The following is a 20,818-nucleotide window of genomic DNA, read 5'->3' on the forward strand; positions in this document are numbered from 1 at the left end:
GCCTATTATCTATTAAAGAAGTTGAATTCCAAGTTGCATCCTTACCAGTTGGCCCAGATGGTTTCACTTTTGAATTCTATTTAAACATTTAAGAAAGAATGCAAAGGAGTAAAGAGATATTTCAGGGGTGGGAAGAAATCATCTGTATCTCAAGTGTGGTGCAAGTACATAATGCACACATTTTTCAAAACCCTTCAAACTATACACCTAAAATAAGGGGTGAATTTTACTGTATGTAAATTATACCTCAATAAACCTCAATAAAGAAAGACAAATGAAGAAAGGAAATGGTGTAACTATTGGGGAGACAAGAAGGCAGGCTGAGTCAGATGACAAGTCTGAAGAGCGTTCTCAGACAATGTATCTAGACAGAGTGGTGGGTATCATGTTAGTTTGGGTAGAGGTCCTACCCACAAGCACAAGCTTTATCTGAGGCCACCACAAGGTCCTGCCTTCAACTCTGCACCCAAAAGGCTCTAGAAGAACACAAAATCAATCTGACTGCTGGTAGCTTTCCCTCTGATGGTGAAATATTTCTCTTCCTCCTCCATGGCTCATGTGAGAAGTGCATGTATCTGTGCACTGAGTGGTTCTCACAGAATGAAGCGAGAATCTACATGTCACTAATGTCACCAAATAACCCCTTTCCTTGGGAAATAACCTGCAATTCCCAAATGTGAAAGGGACTTTGTTTAACAACAGAAGCATGAAAGGAATTAAAATAAATTCCTTAGCTGAAAGTGAAAAATACACAATCTTAAAGAATTTTGTTTGTCTCCCTTTCATTTCTAGGTCCCAAGATTTTTACTAAAGCTTGGAAGTGTCATTTGGAGATCTAACTGCTATTTTTATTTTGTCCCACTTTGTGATTATAATGGGCTGAACTATGTGTCCCTGTCCCCTCAACCCACCTCCAAATTCATATGTTGAAGTCCTAAACCCCAGTAACTCAGAATGTGATTATACTTGGAGTTAGGGTCTTTAAACAGATAATCAAGGTTAAATGAGGTCACTAGGGTAGGCCCTAATCCAATCTGTCTGGTGTCCTTATAAGGAGAGGAGATTAGGACACAGACACACAAAGGGAAGACTATGTGAAAAAATAGAAAAGAGTTACGTGCAAGCCAAGGAGAAAAGCATTCAGAAAAAAATCAACCCTGCAGACACATGAACTTTGATTTAGAATCAAGAGAAAATAAATTTCTGTTGTTTAAGCCACTTTGTCTGTGGTACTTCATTATGGCAGCCCTAGAAGACTCCTATAAAGTGGACCTTCCGTATACATGGGTTCCCCATGGGCAGGTTCAACCAACTGCAGATAGAAAATATTAGGGAAAAAAAATTCCAGAAAGTTCCAAAAGCAAAACTTGAATTTGCTGCATACTAGCAACTATTTATATAGCATTTACATTGTATTAGGTATTAGAAGTAATATAGAGATGATTTCAAGTACATGGGAGGATATGATTAGGTATATGCAAATACTACATCATTTTATACAAGGGACTTGTGGTATCCTCAGATTTCGGTGCCTGAGGGGGCGTGAGGGGTCCTGGAACCAATACCCCTTATATATACCGAGGGACGGCTCTAGTGACTTTCCCTATAGTATGTGCATAATAAATACAGGTAAAAGTCTGACTTATGAAGCTATAATCTCTACCTTGCTGGATCTTCTACAGAAAAGGCGGGAAATTCCAACTGAGCTTGTCCCAAACTGAGTTCAACTAAGCTGGACAACAATTTCAGTCTTCAAGTTCATTTTAGCAGTGCTAAAACTCAATTGTAGTGTGAGCCTTTGCTGTGTGACTTCCTGATGGCTTGTGCTCCCTGTTGGTGCGCATATCTGAAAATGAACAAAACAGGCATTTGGTTAATTATATATTTTTCAACCTGAACAAATTTTATTCCTGAAGTTAGCCCAGCCTTTGCTTGTTTATTTGCTACTCCAAATAAGACAGTGAGCTATGTGGGCTAACAGAGCAATTTTTGCATCCAAAAAATTACAACAATAGTTTAAGAATCCCAAAAAGAAAGAGGAAGAGGAGGACAAGTGAGGATATTTATTTTCAACTAACACAGTGTGTTCTCTCTACCAGCCACTGCCAGAAGTAAGAGACAGGCAGCAATACCTCTCCATCAAGAAGCATGCAGCCTTGGAGTCCATATGTTCTCTGAAATGCATATTTTCCAACATAGTGGTTCCCAGCAAGGACTTTAAAACCAGAATGGCCTGGGTTTGAATTTTGGCATCATCACTTACTGCTGTTTCATTTGTCAAGTTTTTAATCTCTGTTTCCTCATTTGTAAAATGGTAGTTTTATTATTGTTTGGAAGGCATTTCTTAATTATCATCATTCATGTTCAATACAAACCGTTACCATTTGTATAAAAGTTTGGGATATTGCAAAGCACTTTGACATATGTTATTGTTTTTATCCCTAAGATGCCTCTGTGAAGTCAAGGAAAGTTATCGTTACTCCTGTTTTATGTGTGAGGAAATTGAGTCTGAAAAAGTTAGATGACTTGCCCATGGCCACCAAGGAAGACAGTCTTAGACTCAATCCCAGGTCTTCAAATTCACAATGCTATGCTCTTTCCCATCAGTACGCTGCCTACTCCCTTACTAAAGGTGACCTGGAAGTCCTCTGGTTGCTGTAGGCAAAGATTTATTTCAAAAATCCATCTTCCTGCAACAACCCATAAACCAGGCAGACTCCAACCACGCCAGACAAATGAAAGTCTACTAAATGCCTTTTCTCCAGGACGACCGATATCAACAATGATGATCTTCACAAGAAATTCTTGCACATCCCCTGGGGCTTCCTGCCAGGAATCAGGTCATTTTAAGAACGCATTTAATACATCTATGCTTTGAAAGGCAACTGCTATTGGCATGCTCAGGAGCACACTATCACAAGGCAGCCCACTCCTTGAGCTTTGGCTGCTGAAGGCAAGGGCAATTAACTGGCCTCCCAGCTTTTCATCACAGAATTTTCCCAGCATGGAATCTGAGTGATCTTAGGGTCAAAGGCCATTTGCCTGGGGTGTGCTCTCTGATGCAGAAATGTCTGGGCCTGGGCCTTGGATCGTAAAGCAGTACGGCTCAGATTTTCTTGAATGTAATCCTCAGTTTAAATATATATATATATATATATATATGGGAGGACTTTCAAGATGGCGGAGGAGTAAGCCATGGAGATCACCTTCCTCCCCACAAATACATCAGAAACACATCTACATGTGGAACAACTGCTACAGAACACCTACTGAACACTGGCAGAAGACCTCACACCTCCCAAAAGGCAAGAAACACACCACGTACCTGGGTAGGGCAAAAGAAAAAAGAAAAAACAGAGACAAAAGAATAGGGACGGGACCTGCACCTCTGGGAGGGAGCCGTGAAGGAGGAAATGTTTCCACACACTAGAAAGCCCTTCACTGGCGGAGATTGCAGGGGGCGGGGTAGGGGTAGGGGGAAAGCTTCACAGCCACGGAGGAGAGCATAGCAATAGGAGTGCAGAGGGCAAAGCGGAGAGATTCCCGCACAGAGGATCGGTGCCAACCAGCACTCACCAGCCCGAGAGGCTTGTCTGCTCACCCACCGGGACGGCGGGGACTGGGAGCTGAGGCTCGGGCTTCGGAGGTCGGATCGCAGGGAGAGGACTGGGGTTGGCGGCGTGAACACAGCCTGGAGGGGGCTAGTGCACCACAGCTAGCCAGGAGGGAGACCGGGAAAAAGTCTGGACCTGCCTAAGAGGCAAGAGACCATTGTTTTGGGGTGCGTGAGGTGTGGGGATTCAGAGCACTGCCTTAATAAGCTCCAGAGATGGGCGCGAACCGCAGCTATCAGCCCAGACCCCAGAGACGGGCATGAAATGCTAAGGCTGCTACTGCAGCCACCAAGAAGCCTGTGTGCAAGCACAGGTCACTATCCACACCTGCCCTCCCAGGAGCCCATACAGCCCGCCACTGCCAAGGTCCTGTGATCCAGGGACAACTTCCCCGGGAGAACCGGCCTCTACCACCACAGGCTCACCCCACATTCCGTACCCCTCCTTCCCCCCAGCCTGAGTGAGCCAGAGCCCCTAAATCAGCTGCTCCATTAACCCCATCCTATCTGGGCAGGGAACAAATGCCCTCAGGTGAGCTACATGCAGAGGCAAGGCCAAATCAAAAGCTGAATCCCAGGAGGTGAGCGAACAAAGAAGAGAAAGGGAAATCTCTCCCAGCAGCCTCAGGAGCAGCAGATTAAATCTCCACAATCAACTTGATGTACCCTGCATCTCTGGAATACCTGAATAGACAATAAATCATCCTAAAATTGAGGCGGTGGACTTTGGGAGCAACTGTAGACTTGGGGTTTGCTTTCTGCACCTAATTTGTTTCTGGTTTTATGTTTATCTTAGTTTAGTATTTAGAGTTTATTATCATTGGTAGATTTATTAATTTGGTGGCTGTTTTCGTTTTTTTTTTCGTCTTATGCATAGATATATATTTCTTTCTTTTCTTTCTCATTTTGTGCGTGTGTATGTGTATGCTTCTTTGTGTGATTTTCTCTGTACAGCTTTGCTTTTACCATTTGTCCTAGGGTTCTGTGTTTCCATTTTTGGGGGGTTCTCTTTTTTTTTGTTAGTATAGTTTTTAGCACTTGCTGTCATCAGTGGATTTGTTGTTTGGTTTGGTTGCTCTCTTCTTTCTTTCTTTCTTTTTTTAAATTACTTTTTAAATTTTTTATTTTTAATAATTTTTTAATTTTAATAAGGTTATTTTATTTTTCTTTCTTTCTTTCTTTTTTTCTCCCTTTTCTTCTGAGCTGTGTGGTTGACAGGGACCTGGTGCTCTGGCTGGGTTTCAGGCCTGTGCCTCTGAGGTGGGAGAGCCGAGTTCAGGACACTGGTCCACCAGAGACCTCCCAGCTCCATGTAATATCAAATGGCGAAAGCTCTCCCAGAGATCTCCACCTCAACACCAAGACCCAGCTCCACTCAGTGACCAGCAAGCTACAGTGCTGGACACCCTATGCCAAACAACTAGCAAGACAGGAACACACTCCACCCATTAGCACAGAGGCTGCCTAAAATCATAATAAGGTCAGAGACACCCCAAAACACACCACCAGACACAGTCCTGCCCACCAGAAAGACAAGATCCAGCCTCATCCACCAGAACACAGGCACCAGTTCCATCCACCAGGAAGTATACACATCCCACTGAACCAACCTTAGCCACTGGAGGCAGACACCAAAAATAACGGGTACTACGAACTGGCACCCTACGAAAAGGAGACCCCAAGCACAGTAAGTGAAGCAAAAGGAGAAGACAGAGAAACACACAGCAGATGAAGGAGCAAGGTAAAAACCCACCAGACCAAACAAATGAAGAGGAAATAGGCAGTCTACCTAAAAAGGAATTCACAGTAATGATAGTAAAGATGATCCAAAATCTTGGAAATCGATTAGACAAAATACAAGGAACGTTTAACAAGGACCTAGAAGAAATAAAGAGCAAACAAACAATGATGAACAACACAATAAATGAAATTAAAAATTGTCTAGAAGGAATAGATAGCAGAATAACTGAGGCAGAAGAACGGATAAGTGACCTGGAAGATAAAATAGTGGAAATAAGTACAGCAGAGCAGAATAAAGGAAAAAGAATGAAAAAAATTGAGGACAGTCTCAGAGACCTCTGGGACAATATTAAACGCACCAATATTCGAATTATAGGGATCCCAGAAGAAGAAAAGAAAAAGAAAGGGACTGAGAAAATATATGAAGAGATTATAGTTGAAAACTTCCCTAATATGGGAAAGGAAATAGTCAATCAATTCCAGGAAGTGCAGAGAGTCCCATACAGGATAAATGCAAGGAGAAACATGCCAAGACACATATTAATCAAATTGGCAAGAATTAAATACAAAGAAAAATTATTAAAAGCAGCAAGGGAAAAACAACAAATAACATACAAGAGAACCCCCTTAAGGTTAACACCTGATCTTTCAGCAGAAACTCTGCAAGCCAGAAGGGAGTGGCAAGACATATTTAAAGTGATGAAACGGAAAAACCTACAAACAAGATTACCCTACCCAGCAAGGATCTCATTCACATTTGATGGGGAAATCAAAAACTTTACAGATGAGCAAAAGCTAAGAGAATTCAGCACCACCAAACCAGCTTTACAACAAATGCTAAAGGAACTTCTCTAGGCAGAAAACACAAGAGAAGGAAAAGACCTACAATAACAAACCCAAAACAATTAAGAAAATGGGAATAGGAACATACATATCGATAAATACCTTAAATGTAAATGGATTAAATGCTCCAACCAAAAGACAGAGACTGGCTGAATGGATACAAAAACAAGACCCATATATATGCTGTCTACAAGAGACCCACTTCTGACCTAGGGACACATACAGACTGAAAGTGAGGGGATGGAAAAAGATATTCCATGCAAATGGAAATCAAAAGGAAGCTGGAATAGCAATTCTCATATCAGAAAAAATAGACTTTAAAACAAAGACTATTGCAAGAGACAAAGAAGGACACCACATAATGATCAAGGGATCAATCCAAGAAGAGATATAACAATTGTAAATATTTATGCACCCAACATAGGAGCACGTCAATACATAGGCAAATGCTAACAGCCATAAAAGGGAAAATCGACAGTAACACAATCATAGTAGGGGACTTTAACACCCCACTTTCAACAATGGACAGATCATCCAAAATGGAAATAAATAAGGAAACACAAGCTTTAAATGATACATTAAACATGATGGACTTAATTGATATTTATAGGACATTCCATCCCAAAACAACAGAATACACTTTCTTCTCAAGTGCTCATGGAACATTCTCCAGGATAGATCATATCTTGGGTCATAAATTAAGCCTGGGTAAATTTAAGAAAATTGAAAGCGTATCAAGTACCTTTTCGGACCACAGTGCTATGAGACTAGACATCAAATACAGGAAAAACTCTGTAAAAAATACAAACACATGGAGGCTAAACAATACACCACTAAATAACCATGAGATCACTGAAGAAATCAAAGAGAAAATCAAAAAATACCTAGAAACAAATGACAATGAAAACACGATGACCTAAAACCTATGGGATGCAGCAAAAGCAGTTCTAAGAGGGAAGTTTATAGCAATACAACCCTACCTCAAGAAACAAGAAACATCTCAAATAGACAACCAACCTTTACACCTAAAGCAATTAGAGAAAGAAGGACAAAAAAAACCCAAAGTTAGCAGAAGGAAAGAAATCATAAAGATCAGATCAAAAATAAACGAAAAAGAAATGAAGGAAACAATAGCAAAGATCAATAAAAATAAAATCTGGTGCTTTCAGAAGATAAAATTGATATACCATTAGCCAGACTCATCAAAGAAAAAAGGGGAAAGACTCAAATCAATAGAATTAGAAATGAAAAAGGAGAAGTAACAACTGACACTGCAGATATACAAAGGATCATGAGAGATTACTACAAGCAACTCTATGCCAATAAAATGGAGAACCTGGAAGAAATGGACAAATTCTTAGAAGAGCACAACCTTCTGAAACTGAACCAGGAAGAAATAGAAAGTATAAACAGAGCAATCAAACGCATGGAAATTGAGACTGTGATTAAAACTCTTCCAACAAACAAAAGCCCAGGACCAGATGGCAAATTCTATCAAACATTTAGAGAAGAGCTAACACCTATCCTTCTATCAAACATTTAGAGAAGAGCTAACACCTATCCTTCTATCAAATATTTAGAGAAGAGCTAACACCTATCCTTCTATCAAACATTTAGAGAAGAGCTAACACCTATCCTTCTCAAACTCTTCCAATATATAGCAGAGGGAGGAATACTCCCAAACTCAGTCTACGAGGCCACCATCACGCTGATACCAAAACCAGAAAAAGATGTCACAAAAAAAGAAAACTACAGGCCAATATCACTGATGAACATAGATGCAAAAATCCTCCACAAAATACTAGCAAACAGAATATAACAGCACATTAAAAGGATCATACACCATGATCATACACCATGATCAATTGGGGTTTATCCCAGGAATGCAAGGGGTCTTCAATATACACAAATCAATCAACATGATACACCATATTAACAAATTGAAGGAGAAAAACCATATGATCATCTCAATAGATGCAGAAAAGCTTCTGAAAATATTCAACGCCCATTTACGATAAAAACCCTCCAGAAAGTAGGCATAGAGGGAACTTACCTCAACATAATACAGGCCATATATGACAAACCCACAGCCAACATTATTCTCAATGGTGAAAAACTGAAACCATTTCCACTAAGATCAGGAACAAGACAAAGTTGTCCACGCTCACCACTATTATTCAACATAATTTTGAAAGTTTTAGCCACAGCAATCAGAGAAGAAAAAGAAATAAAAGGAATACAAATTGGAAAAGAAGAAGTAAAGCTGTCACTGTTTGCAGATGACATCATATTACAGATAGAGAATCCTAAAGATGCTACCAGAAAACTACTAGAGCTAATCAATGAATTTGGTAAAGTAGCAGGATACAAAATTATTGCCCAGAAATCTCTTGCATTCCTATACACTAATGATGAAACATCTGAAAGAGAAATTAAGGAAACACTCCCATTTACCACTGCAACAAAAAGAATAAAATACCGAGGAATAAACCTACCAAAGGAGAGGAAAGACCTGTATGCAGAAAACTGTAAGACACTGATGAAAGAAATTAAAGATGATACAAACAGATGGAGAGATATACCATGTTCTTGGATTGGAAGAATCAACATTGTGAAAATGACTATACTACTCAAAGCAATCTATAGATTCAATGCAATCCCTATCAAACTACCCCTGGCATTTTTCACAGAACTAGAACAAAAAATTTCAAAATTTGTATGGAAACACAAAAGATCCTGAACAGCCAAAGCAATCTTGAGAAAGAAAAACGGAGCTGGAGGAATCAGGCTCCTGGACTTCAGACTATATTGCAAAGCTACAGTAATCAAGACAGTATGGTACTGGCATAAAAACAGAAATGTAAATCAATGAAACAGGATAGAAAGCCCAGAGGTAAACCCATGCACATATGGTCACCTTATCTTTGATGAAGGAGGCAAGAATATACAATGGAGAAAAGACAGCATTTTCAATTAAGTGATGCTGGGAAAACTGGACAGCTACATGTAAAAGAATGAAATTAGAACACTCCCTAACACCATACACAAAACTAAACTCAAAATGGATTAAAGACCTAAATGTAAGGCCAGACATTATAAAACTCTTAGAGGAAAACATAGGCAGAACACTCTATAACATAAATTACAGCAAGATCCTTTTTGACCCACTTCCTACCGTAATGGAAATAAAAACAAGAATAAACAAATGGGACCTAATGAAACTTAAAAGCTTTTGCACAGCAAAGAAATGATAAAGAGGATGAAAAGACAACCTTCAGAATGGGAGAAAATATCTGCAAATGAAGCAACTGACAGAGGATTAATCTCCAAAATTTACAAGCAGCTCATGCAGCTCAATATCAAAAAACACAAACAACCCAATCCAAAAATAGGCAGAAGACCTAAACAGACATTTCTCCAAAGAAGATATACAGATTGCCAACAAACGTATGAAAAGATGCTCAACATCACTAATCATTAGAGAAATGCAAATCAAAACTGCAATGAGGTATCACATCACACAGGTCAAAATGGCCATCATCAAAAAATCTACAAACAATAAATGCTGCAGAGGGTGTGGAGAAAAGGGAACTCTCTCGCACTGTTGGTGGGAAGGTAAATTGATACAGCCACTATGGAGAACAGTATGGAGGTTCCCTAAAAAACTAAAAATAGAACTACCATAGGACCCAGCAATCCCACTACTGGGCATATACCCTGAGAAAACCATAATTCAAAAAGAGTCATGTACCAAAATGTTCATTGCAGCTCTACTTACAATAACCAGGACATGGAAGCAACCTAAATGTCAATTGACAGATGAATGGATAAAGAAGATGTGGCACATATATACAATGGAATATTACTCAACCATAAAAAGAAATGAAATTGAGTTACTTGTAGTGAGGTGGATGGACCTAGAGTCTGTCATGCAGAGTTAAGTAAGTCAGAAAGAGAAAAACAAATACCATATGCTAACACATATATATGGAATCTAAAAAAATAAAGTGGTTCTGAAGAACCTAGGGGCAGGACAGCAATAAAGATGCAGATGTAGAGAATGGACTTGAAGACACGGGTAGGGGGAAGGGTAAGCTGGGACGAAGTGAGAGAGTGGCATGGATGTATATACACTACCAAATGTAGAATACATAGCTAGTGGGAAGCAGCCGCATAGCACAGGGAGATCAGCTCGGTGCTTTCTGACCACCTAGAGGGCTGGGATAGGGAGGGTGGGAGGGAGACACAAGAGGGAGGGGATATGGGGATATATGTATATGCATAGCTGATTCACTTTGTTATAAAGCAGAAACACACCACTATAAAGCAATTATACTCCAATAAAGATGTTTATATATATATATATTTGTTTATATCATGTGTACGTATGTTTATATCATGATCCATTTACAGGTGCATTTGAAAACAGTGGGTAGAGAAATCAGTTTAGCGAGAGCAGCTAATATTTTAAAAATTAATTAGAGTAGAATAGAATAGATTGCTTGTAGTTGTACTAAATATCTGTCTATCTATCTATATATCTATTCACCTACCTATCATCTAACAATTTATCTTTGAACTGGGACATCATGTTTAATTTATTTCTTACTGAGGTTCATAGTCAAAAATGCTTGAAAAACCCCAGTTCAAAGGAATGTCAATAGAAGGGGGCTGGAGTTGGTCAGGATTTGAAGGAAAAGTCATAATATGGTTTGAGAAGATACAGGGATTCTACCCGCTTCTGACTGGGTTTTTTCAATGGCTCCTCACCCTCGTTACCCAGTTCCCCCCCTTCCTTGCTTGGCATACACAGCAATAGGTGATCCATCTGCTGACATCTCCAGCCTCATGGCTAGCCGCTCGTGTCACCATCTCATCCTAAACTTCAGCAGCACCAAACTATTTGCCATTTGGGTAGCAATCCCAGTTTCCTCATCCCTACAGGCTTCTGCTCATATATTTCTTCTATCTAGAAATCCTGTTCTCACTGTGCTGTGCCTTTGCTTTGGTAATGCCTGTTCATGCTTTCACTTGTTCACCTGAATCACCACCACCTACCTTCTCCAGGAAGCTTTTGTGCATCACTCAGCATTCATTCATTCATTTAGCATTTAACAAATATTCACGAGATACAGACCTAGTGCTGGAGATATTATGGTCAACCAGAAAGAAGCTCCTGCCCTCCTGGGAGTTTACATCTAATGGATGAACAGATGGTAAATAAACAACTAAATATGTGATATAATGAAGCAAGTTGAAAAAAATGAAGCACAATAAGAGAGGGATGGGGTAGTCGAGGAAATCTTCACCTAAGGAGGAATTCTGAGCAGAAAACTGGGTTAGGCTACAGAGCAAACCATGAGTATGTCTGGGGGAAGAGTATTTCAGAACAAGGGAACAGCAAGTTCAAAGACTCTGAAGTGGAAGAGCGTCTGGTGTTCCCTGGTGGAGCTCGTTTATTCCTCCTCTGGGCAACTTAGCACCTTCTGTATACTTTTATTACACTGAATTATAATGTTCTTCTTTGTTTTTTCTACTTAAACATGAGCTTCTTGATGGTATCTAGGAACTAACTAAAAATGGATCCCTCTACATATTTGAGTGTGTGAAGAATGAAATCAATATATGATTAAGGAAATGACTGACAGAATGAATAAAAGAGTAAAGCTTTCCCCCTTCCTTCTTAGGATCCTCTGGAATAAGACAAGTATCTGCATCCAGGAGGAGCCCTGGAGAGGATATAATTCATTCTTGACTATATAGATAAGGAAATTGATACTCAGAGAAAAAAAGTCATTGCCTAGGGCCTCACTGGAAATTAGTGGGAGAGTCAGGGCTAAATTCCAGGTCTCTTGAGACATTCAGGTCTGGTCTAGTAATCTTTCCATCAGGTCTGTAGCTATATCCTGAGGGGAAGGGAGAAGCAGGGGAGACCTGCCTGTCTGTGCTCAGCATTCCGGCAAAAGGAGCACTCCAAGAAATGCATACATTGAAAGGAAAACTCTGGAAAGGAAAAAAAAGAAACAAACTTTCCCTAGAACTACCTCAGCTAATACAAGCAACACCAAAAGAAAAGATGGGTAGATTGGTTAATTCTGTGAAAAATATGCCACATTAAGTTGAACCATCCAAACTCATTAGTTTGAAAAATATATTGCCTTTCAAAATATAGATAGTTGTGTTAAATCAGGGTTTAGAAATTCCTCTTGGCTCTACAAATATTCAGTCTTGTGAAAAAAGATGCCATGCTCCTGAACATGTTTTCAACTGTCTAGAAAATGAATCTTAGAATATTAGGGCTAGGAGAAAAGAAACTACTCCAGGGACTTCCCTGGTGGCACACTGGTTAAATCCGCCTGCCAACGCAGGGGACACGGGTTCGAGCCGTGGTCTGGGAAGATCCCACATGCCGTGGAGCATCTAAGCCCGTGTGCTGCAACTACTGAGCCAGGGCTCTAGAGCCTGTGAGCCACAACTACTGAAGCGCGCACACCTAGAGCCCGTGCTCCGTAACAAGAGAAGCCACCGCAATGAGAAGCCTGAGCACCGCAACAAAGAATAGGCCCCACTCGCCAACTAGAGAAAGGCTGCGCGCAGCAACGAAGACCCAATGCAGCCAAAGATGAATATTTTTTGGAATAAAAATATTGTATATTTCTCTTATAATAAAGCCCTTTATGTCTTAATTTCTATAAAAAAAGATATCTTAATGCATACATCTATTTACACAGGAATTAGTAGAATTGATGCTTAACTGTGCCTGGCTTTAGTTATAAATTGTGTTCACTAAGGGAGTCTTTTTTTTTTTTCCACACAGACACACTGTATTTTATTTTTACAAGAGATAAATAAACTGACACCAAGCATTGTAAATGGATGACCACAACAAAAACAACGATTGCAATTACCAGACATGAAACACACTCACACTATGTCATAATATTGACATTCAGTCCAGTAATCCTCCACTGTAACAGTTCCTTTACTTTGCAGTGAAAATTGATTCGTATTATTTTTTGCCTCTGAGTCTTTGTGGGATTTTTTTTTATTCAAACGGAAAGTCACAAAAATTATAATCATCCTCATCAGTTCACTCAGTCCCATGTAATTAATTTTTTTTCCATCTTGATCTTTTGTTACCACTTTTATGAGTTCATGAGTTTTCCATTAGAGTTCTGAAAATGCTTATTCATTCAGTTCAGCAGTATAGTCAGTTACCAGAAACCTGTACTTGTCAGAGTCTTTTCCATGAATTCCTTGAAGATGAAACCCTTTTATAGGAACATTTTTGCAAAAGCATAAGAGTACACCCAGAACTGTCTGTAAATGACAAAAGACTTAAAAATGACCATGGTTAAAGATTTGATGAAAGTTCATAATAATGCAATTGACAAGGAAATTTAGTTATTTCTGAGATATACATTTTAAAGTAATAACTAGAATTATGACTTATAACATTATACCAGAACATATAAGATTTTTAGAAATTTCATGTAATGTCTAAAACATTTATATTAACATATATCCATACAAATAACCCAAAGAAAGTTTAGTATTAGTTGTTTTGTTTGTTTGCTTGTTTGTTTACACTGCAGGTTTTTATTAGTCATCAATTTTATACACATCAGTGTATACATGTCAATCCCAATCGCCCAATTTAGCACACCACCATCCCCACCCCACCATTGTTTTCCCCCCTTGGTGTCCATACGTTTGTTCTCTACATCTGTGTCTCAACTTCTGCCCTGCCGGTTCATCTGTACCATTTTTCTAGGTTCCACATACATGCGTTAATATACGATATTTGTTTTTCTCTGACTTACTTCATTCTGTTTGACAGTCTCTATATCCATCCACGTCTCAACAAATGACTCAATTTCGTTCCTTTTTATGGCTGAGTAATATTCCATTGTATATATGTGCCACATCAAAAATAAATATTTTTTAAAAATTAAAAAAAAAACCTACTCCAAACTCCTAATTTTATAATGTAGATGAGGAGGCAGAGCAGTGGTCTGTCAAGCCATGCCTACAACCCATGCCTGTTCTCTCTCCTGTCAGGGTCCTCCATCCCACCATGCTGCCTTTAGCGTGCCCACAGTAAAAATTGGGTTCTTTTGCGGGGTGGGGGGGGTGTTTTTTGTCTTTTTTGGTTTTAGCCCCGCAGCGCAGCTTGCAGGATCTCAGTTCCCTGGACCAGGGATTGAACCCGGGCCACAGCAGTGGAAGCCCGGAATCCTAACCACTAGGCCACCAGGGAACCCCCAAGCTTGACCACTGTAGATCATTTGTCTTCCTCAACTGTGTGACAGAATCTTTCCCCCCAATTATAGGATGGGGTCTCTAAGGATAATTGCAAAGCGCTGGACTCTATTACCCTTTTCCTAGATTCCAAGATGTCAGAAGAAAGATTGCAACATGATCACATCAAGTTGTGTCAGATAAAAAGAGTTTGCAAGAATCTTAAATCCAAGGACCTCTTTCTGATTTGCTCCGTTTCTCTTTGACCTTCAAATAAGGCTTAATGAGAGCTGATCTCACAAATATCCGTTTTTCTTAGCACAGCTTATATTGAAAGGAGAATTGGAGGTTCCTCCCAGATAACAATAAGGTTGTGAAATGTGCTCAAAGATAGTATCAATAATATGCCTTGGAGAGTTCTTTGCTTTTACATTTCTTAACTGATAGTCAAAGAAAATATTGTATATTTTTTAAAACAAACTTTTTATTTTTAGAACAATTTTAGGTTTACTTTTTGTTGCAAAGATAATATTGGAAGTTCCCATATATCCCTCACCTAGTTTCTGCAGTTGCTAACATCTTCTATAACCATGGTACATTTGTCACAACTAAGGAACCAAGATTGGTAATCATTATTAAACTATATTTTACTTGGATGCCACTAAATTTTACCTAATGTCCTTGTTCTGCTCCAGGATCCCATGCAGAAAACCATATTACATTTGGTCAACTGGTCTCCGTAGCCTTCTCTGGCCAACAACAGTTTCCTCAGACTTGCTTTGTTTTTGATGACCTTGACCGTTTCGAAGACTACTGGTTAGAGACACTGCCCTTCAGTTTGGGTTTGTCTTATAACTTTTTTCACAGTTACACTGGTATTTTGGGTTTGGGGGAGGAAGATCACAGAGCTGAAGTGCCATTCTCATCACATCATGTCAAGGATACATGCAACCAACATGAGTGTCACTGGTGGTTGCCGTAATCACCTGGCTGAGAACTGGACTAAATAAAAATGACACAACTTTTAAATCATGTGTCAGAAATCACCTCGTTTGCCAAAACTCTTCTCACTACACTTTCCAGGAGTTTGCAAAACGTTCCACTTTCTTCTTCCCTCTAGTCCTTTGTTCCTGCTGCTGCTTCTGCCTGGAACACAACTTCTCCTTTTGCCTTGGCTAATCCCCACTCATCCATCAATATTCAGTTCTGACCTTACATTTCTTCCGGGTCCCTCACTCTATTTAGGCAGGGTAGGGTATCCCTATTCTTTGTTCTCACAGAACCCAGCTTGGACCATTGGCAGGCTGCTTCATGTATACTTACTGTCTTACCACCTTGTTCTCATCTATGAGCTTTTTGAGGAACATGACCATGTACTACATATGTTTTTATCTTTAGTATCTACACATAGAAGGAACTTAAGCAATGCTCATTGAACAGATGAATGAAGTGATAAGTCTGAGCCATAACACTGACCAATAAATATTATCTCCATTTTGAAAATGGGAAACTGAGGCTCAGTATACTAGATAACTTCCCCAAATTCACACAGCTAGTAGGGGCAAAGCCAAGACTCAATCCCAGGTCTTTTGACTACATCCTTCTTTATAACTTCAACTTATTCTTAGAATCTGAAATTACAAGGGTCTGCCTGCTACCTGGTGATGTATATAAATTCCTTAGTATCTGCAGGTTGTTATTATGCCATCTTACCTCTTACCGTAGGTTCAACTGGTACCATTTGGATCTTGACTACAGTGTTCTGATTTAGTTTAATGTACTTCGTATTGAGCCTTAACTGTAAGAGCCCCATATTCTCTCCTAAAATTTAATGCAGGGTCCCCAAGGGACTCCAAGAGCTTATCTCTTTCAAAGCAAATTTATTTTAAGAGTGTCCTTAGTGCTGGAAGACAAAATGTGATCACTTACATTATTGGCACTCACTGCTCATAATATTTTTCCTAGAGAAGCAATTGCTAGTCCTGATTTGGAGATAATCAAAAGTCTTGGTTCATAAGGATTACCACATTTTGAGCTCATCTCTTGTTTTTTTTTAATTAATTAATTAATTATTTAAAATTTTTGGCTGCATTGGGTCTTTGTTGCTGCACGCGGGCTTTTCTCTAGTTGCAGTGAGCAGGGCTACTCTTCATTGCAGTGCGCGGGCTTCTCATTGGGTGGCTTCTCTTGTTGCAGAGCGTGGGCTCTAGGCGCTTGGGCTTCAGTAGTTGTGGCACTCGGGCTCAGTAGTTGTGGCTCGTGGGCTCTAGAGCGTAGGCTCAGTAGTTGTGGTGCACAGGCTTAGTTGCTCCGTGGCATGTGGGATCTTCCAAGACCAGGGCTGGAACCCGTGCCCCCTGCATTGGCAGGTGGATTCTTAACCACTGTGCCACCAGGGAAGTCCTCATCTCTTGTTTTATAGAAGATGACACAGAGATCCAGGAAGTTAGTCACCTGCTGAAGGTCACTCAGCCCGATGGAAATGAGGCCATGTCCTGAATATCCTCTCAGTGTCCTTTCTCTCCATCACCTGGCCTCCATTAGAGTTGGATGAATTCCAGAATACTATGTAAGTACATAAATTCCCCAAGGAATATGATGAAATCTTAAGAGTTCCTGAAGACGGAATAATGGAAACATGTGCCATAAGTACAGCTATTCTCTCATCTCTTCTTTGTTCTCTCTCTTTTTTTTTTTCTTCTTCCCTCTACTTGAGCAAGTGGGTTACAGTCAGAAAGAGAGAGAAGTGGGCAGAGTTCCAAACTAATTATAACATCTAAACTTAACCTACCGCTAAACAAACATATGCTAGATTTTCTAGACAAGTTCCAATTTCAAGTATTCTGTTCACTCTCCCTTAAGAATTTTTCACAGTGCTAAATTCAAAATGGAAACCTCACTACTCAAAGCAAGGATAGGTAGTGCTTCTGAAGGTTGTGCCAGAGAAACTTCAGCTGAATGGCAACATGATTAGAGTTTTCCTTCTTGACATTCAGCATCCTTTTGGTTTTCTCAGCCAAAATCCCAGGGTACCAATTTCCCTTTAATTGTTGGTTAAGCATCCTATTCACTCCCATCTACAACTGCCTACCCAAGAACATCCCAGCTAAACAGCAGTCTTCAAACTATTTCACTCTCCCACTCCACTTTCTTTTGTATGGTTTCCAAGCTAAGAATGGTTTTTGCACTCTTAACGGTTGAAAATAATAAATAAATAAATATTAAAGCAAAATAATATTTCTTGGTATACGAAAAGTATATTAAATTCATATTTCAATGTCCATAAATAAAATACTGAGTTTCATCAATGAAAAATTTGTAGAAATTCATTTTCTCTCCTTTACCTATGTCATAGTCTCAGTTTTGCCCTTTGGTTCACAAAGCCTAAAATATTTACTATCTGGCTTTTTACATAAAAAGTTTGCCTCCCCTTATGGTAGAGAAAACCTGTAATAACACCATGGTTAAAAACTCAGGTCTTAGAATCAAGCTGTCTTGGGTGGAATTCCCGGCTGCAGCAACTCAGAGCTGGGTGACTCTGGGCAAGTTACAAATGTCTCACAAACTTGCTCATCTATTAAATGGGGGAAAAAATGGCACTGCTCTGCAACAATACTGAGGATTAAATGAGATGATGCATGTGAGGCACTTCAGTATGTGCCTGGCACATAACTAAGAGTCAGTGAGTATTAGTTATTACCAGTGTCTACATCATCATCCCTATTATCTTCGTCATTATTATTAAAGCAATTCTTCTGAAGCTCAGTTATGAAACTCCAAACCCCTCTAAAGCAGGTCCTCTACAGGAACAGTGATTACCAGAAGAAGGCTGATGATAGGAAAGCATGCAAAACTCCCTTTCAGGCTCTTCAGTCTGAAGAAGTTCTGACAACAGGGAAGCTGAATGTGGGACTCTTAGTTAGATGGTGATCTAATTAAGTTTATGTACATTATGGAGTCTACAAGGCTTAACCCTCACAGAGGAGGCATTTTCACATTAACAGAGTTACTTATTGCACCAAAAATCTTCGTTTGTTGAAATAAGTGAAAATTGGAAAGTGGTGGCAGAAAAGAATACATAGCTAATTTTTGTACATAAAGCAATCTTCCCTTAGTTCTTATCGCTTCTGGCTCACGTACCTCTCACTACTCCAATTTGGGATTATTCAGTAACCCTGCCTCTGTCTCCTCCAGCCCAATACACATTTACATTACATACACATACTTTGTCTTTGAGAAAGCTAAGGATATAAAAATAGCATTGCATTATTTTGTTTTTTAAATATTTATTTTCATTATAAATATAATATAGCCATATTACTGAAAATTTGGGAAAGAAGGAAATAAAAGGGAAAGAACAAATACCTCACCTCAGGTCTTATTTTTCTTGAGCATTTTTTTTTAGAGTTGTCATTATGCAGTTATATTCACGTTGTTCAACGATTTCACATACTGCAATTTTCACTTAGTTAAAACATTTTTTTCTATAATATTATACAGTCTTCATAATGATTGTTAGATGTACGCAAGACACAGCTAACCCAAGTGGCAACTTTGAGGGAATTAGAGAAAGACTTTTCTTTTTTCCATACAGTTCCATACCAGGTACACTGCTGGGGAAGCGGAGCACAGATTAAATTTCAATCTCTAGTGATCTCCATTTGCCCTTGGTTGGGTGGCCTTGTACAGTGAATGACCTAAAGCACTATGCATGGCAGCCCTGCCCATTTGCATATCTGTTCCCCATCCTGGAGCTCTTCTTGTAATTCTGACTGTGAATCACAAGAAGCCACTATGTGCCCTTGGGATTGTCACTTCACCGGTCTTCTTACAATACCATCTGAGTTTTAGATCTCCTTTAAAGCCGTGATAGTGTAGTTAACACCAAAGGTAGGTGGGAGACTCAGGACTCAGGAGTCAGACATCCAGCTTAAAATCCCTCTCCTCTACTGACTCTTGTACAACTGAGGTATAATAAAACATATATCTTTGATGTTTGTCCTCAGTTTCTAGCATGGAGCTCCTAAAACCCTTGGAATTTCCTGAGTGATAGGAGGGTCTTTTATGATTCATAAGGAGACCTTTTTGAACACACCTGCGTCTATGCTAATGAGGTGACAGTAGCTTCAAGATGGGGCTGGTCATCAGAACAAGCAAACGTGACTAGAGAGTGAGAATTTTCAGCTCCCACCCACCCCAACCCTGACCTCCAGGGAGGCTAAGGAAGCCTGGAGATTGGTGTATGAAAGCTCTCGGATGATGAGATTCAGAGAGCTTCCAGGTTGGAGAACACATTGATGTTCTTGGAGAGGGCATGGAATTTGTTCACATTCCCCACTTCCCACATACCTTGCCTTATGCAGCTTTTCCGTTTGGCTGTTTCTAATTTCTATCCTTTATAATAAACCATAAATGTAAGTAAGTGCTTTTCTGAGTTCTGTGAGTCATTTTAGTGAATTATTAGGACCTGAGAGGGGGGACTCTTGGAAACCTCCAAATCTGTAGTCAACTGGGCAGAAGTGTGGGTAGCTTCCCGTTTGCATTTGGTGTCTGAAGCAGGGCTAGTCTTATGGGGTCTGCACTAACTTTGGGCAGTTAGTGTCAGAACTTGAACTGAATTGTTGGACACCCAGTTAGTGTTGGAGAATTGGAGAAGTGGCATGAAAAAACAAACACGCATTTGATGTCGGAAAACACAACCACCTTCCTTGACTGCCTTTGACAGTTCACAGAATAGGGGAAGAAATCTTCCCAGCATGGCCCAAGCATTCTCAGACCCACCAAATCCCACCCCTTCACAACCTCCCACTAGTGAAAGTGCAGACACATTTATTAGGCAAAACATGCCCAATATACAACCTCCCAATGAAAAATTTGGGGAAAGAAATCTCAATCATAAGTAGAAGACACTAATTTTGGAAGTGCTTCATATTTTGAAAAGTTCATCTCTACCCATAGCATCTGTAAAATCACATTATCCTGCAGAGTTTAGTCCTTTTATTCAAACTCCTCCTTTTCCAAATTAGGTCTCTTGGAGTTTGCAAGGAAAAAGAACAGAGCCCAAGGCCAGGCCTGCTTCCTTCATTACTGGAAGAAAATCAGTGCAATTGCTGCCCTAGTAAGGATTCAATTAATTTCTTAGCCAAAGGCCCTTGTTCTCTGTAGTTTCTATCTAGGGGGAAAAAGGACAGAAAGTTCCCTGATCTCGCAGTGGCTCTAGCGTTTGCTCTTAGCTCCACCGACATCTCATTCATATCTCTGGAGTGGCACTCACATTTCAGGATTTATCTTTCTGCTCCCTTCTACCCTCACCTCCACCTGCTCCACTAAACTGTATGCACCTCAAAGACCAGCTTGACTCACTTTGCACAGCAGAGCTCA

At 39.8% G+C, this 20,818-nt stretch overlaps 1 protein-coding gene across 2 annotated transcripts in view; it reads right to left on the bottom strand.

The window, feature by feature from the left end:
- LRATD2 (LRAT domain containing 2) overlaps nucleotides 1–20,818 on the bottom strand; it is a 96,082-nt gene that overhangs the window by 1,677 nt on the left and 73,587 nt on the right. For both annotated transcript variants that reach the window (XR_009536400.1, XR_009536401.1), the window contains exon 5: nucleotides 1,664–1,846. The gene's annotated coding sequence lies outside the window, so the exon portion shown is untranslated. The remainder of the gene's footprint in view (nucleotides 1–1,663; nucleotides 1,847–20,818) is intronic.

This window comes from Lagenorhynchus albirostris, chromosome 17 (assembly GCF_949774975.1).
Source record: "Lagenorhynchus albirostris chromosome 17, mLagAlb1.1, whole genome shotgun sequence".
Taxonomy (NCBI): domain Eukaryota; kingdom Metazoa; phylum Chordata; class Mammalia; order Artiodactyla; family Delphinidae; genus Lagenorhynchus; species Lagenorhynchus albirostris.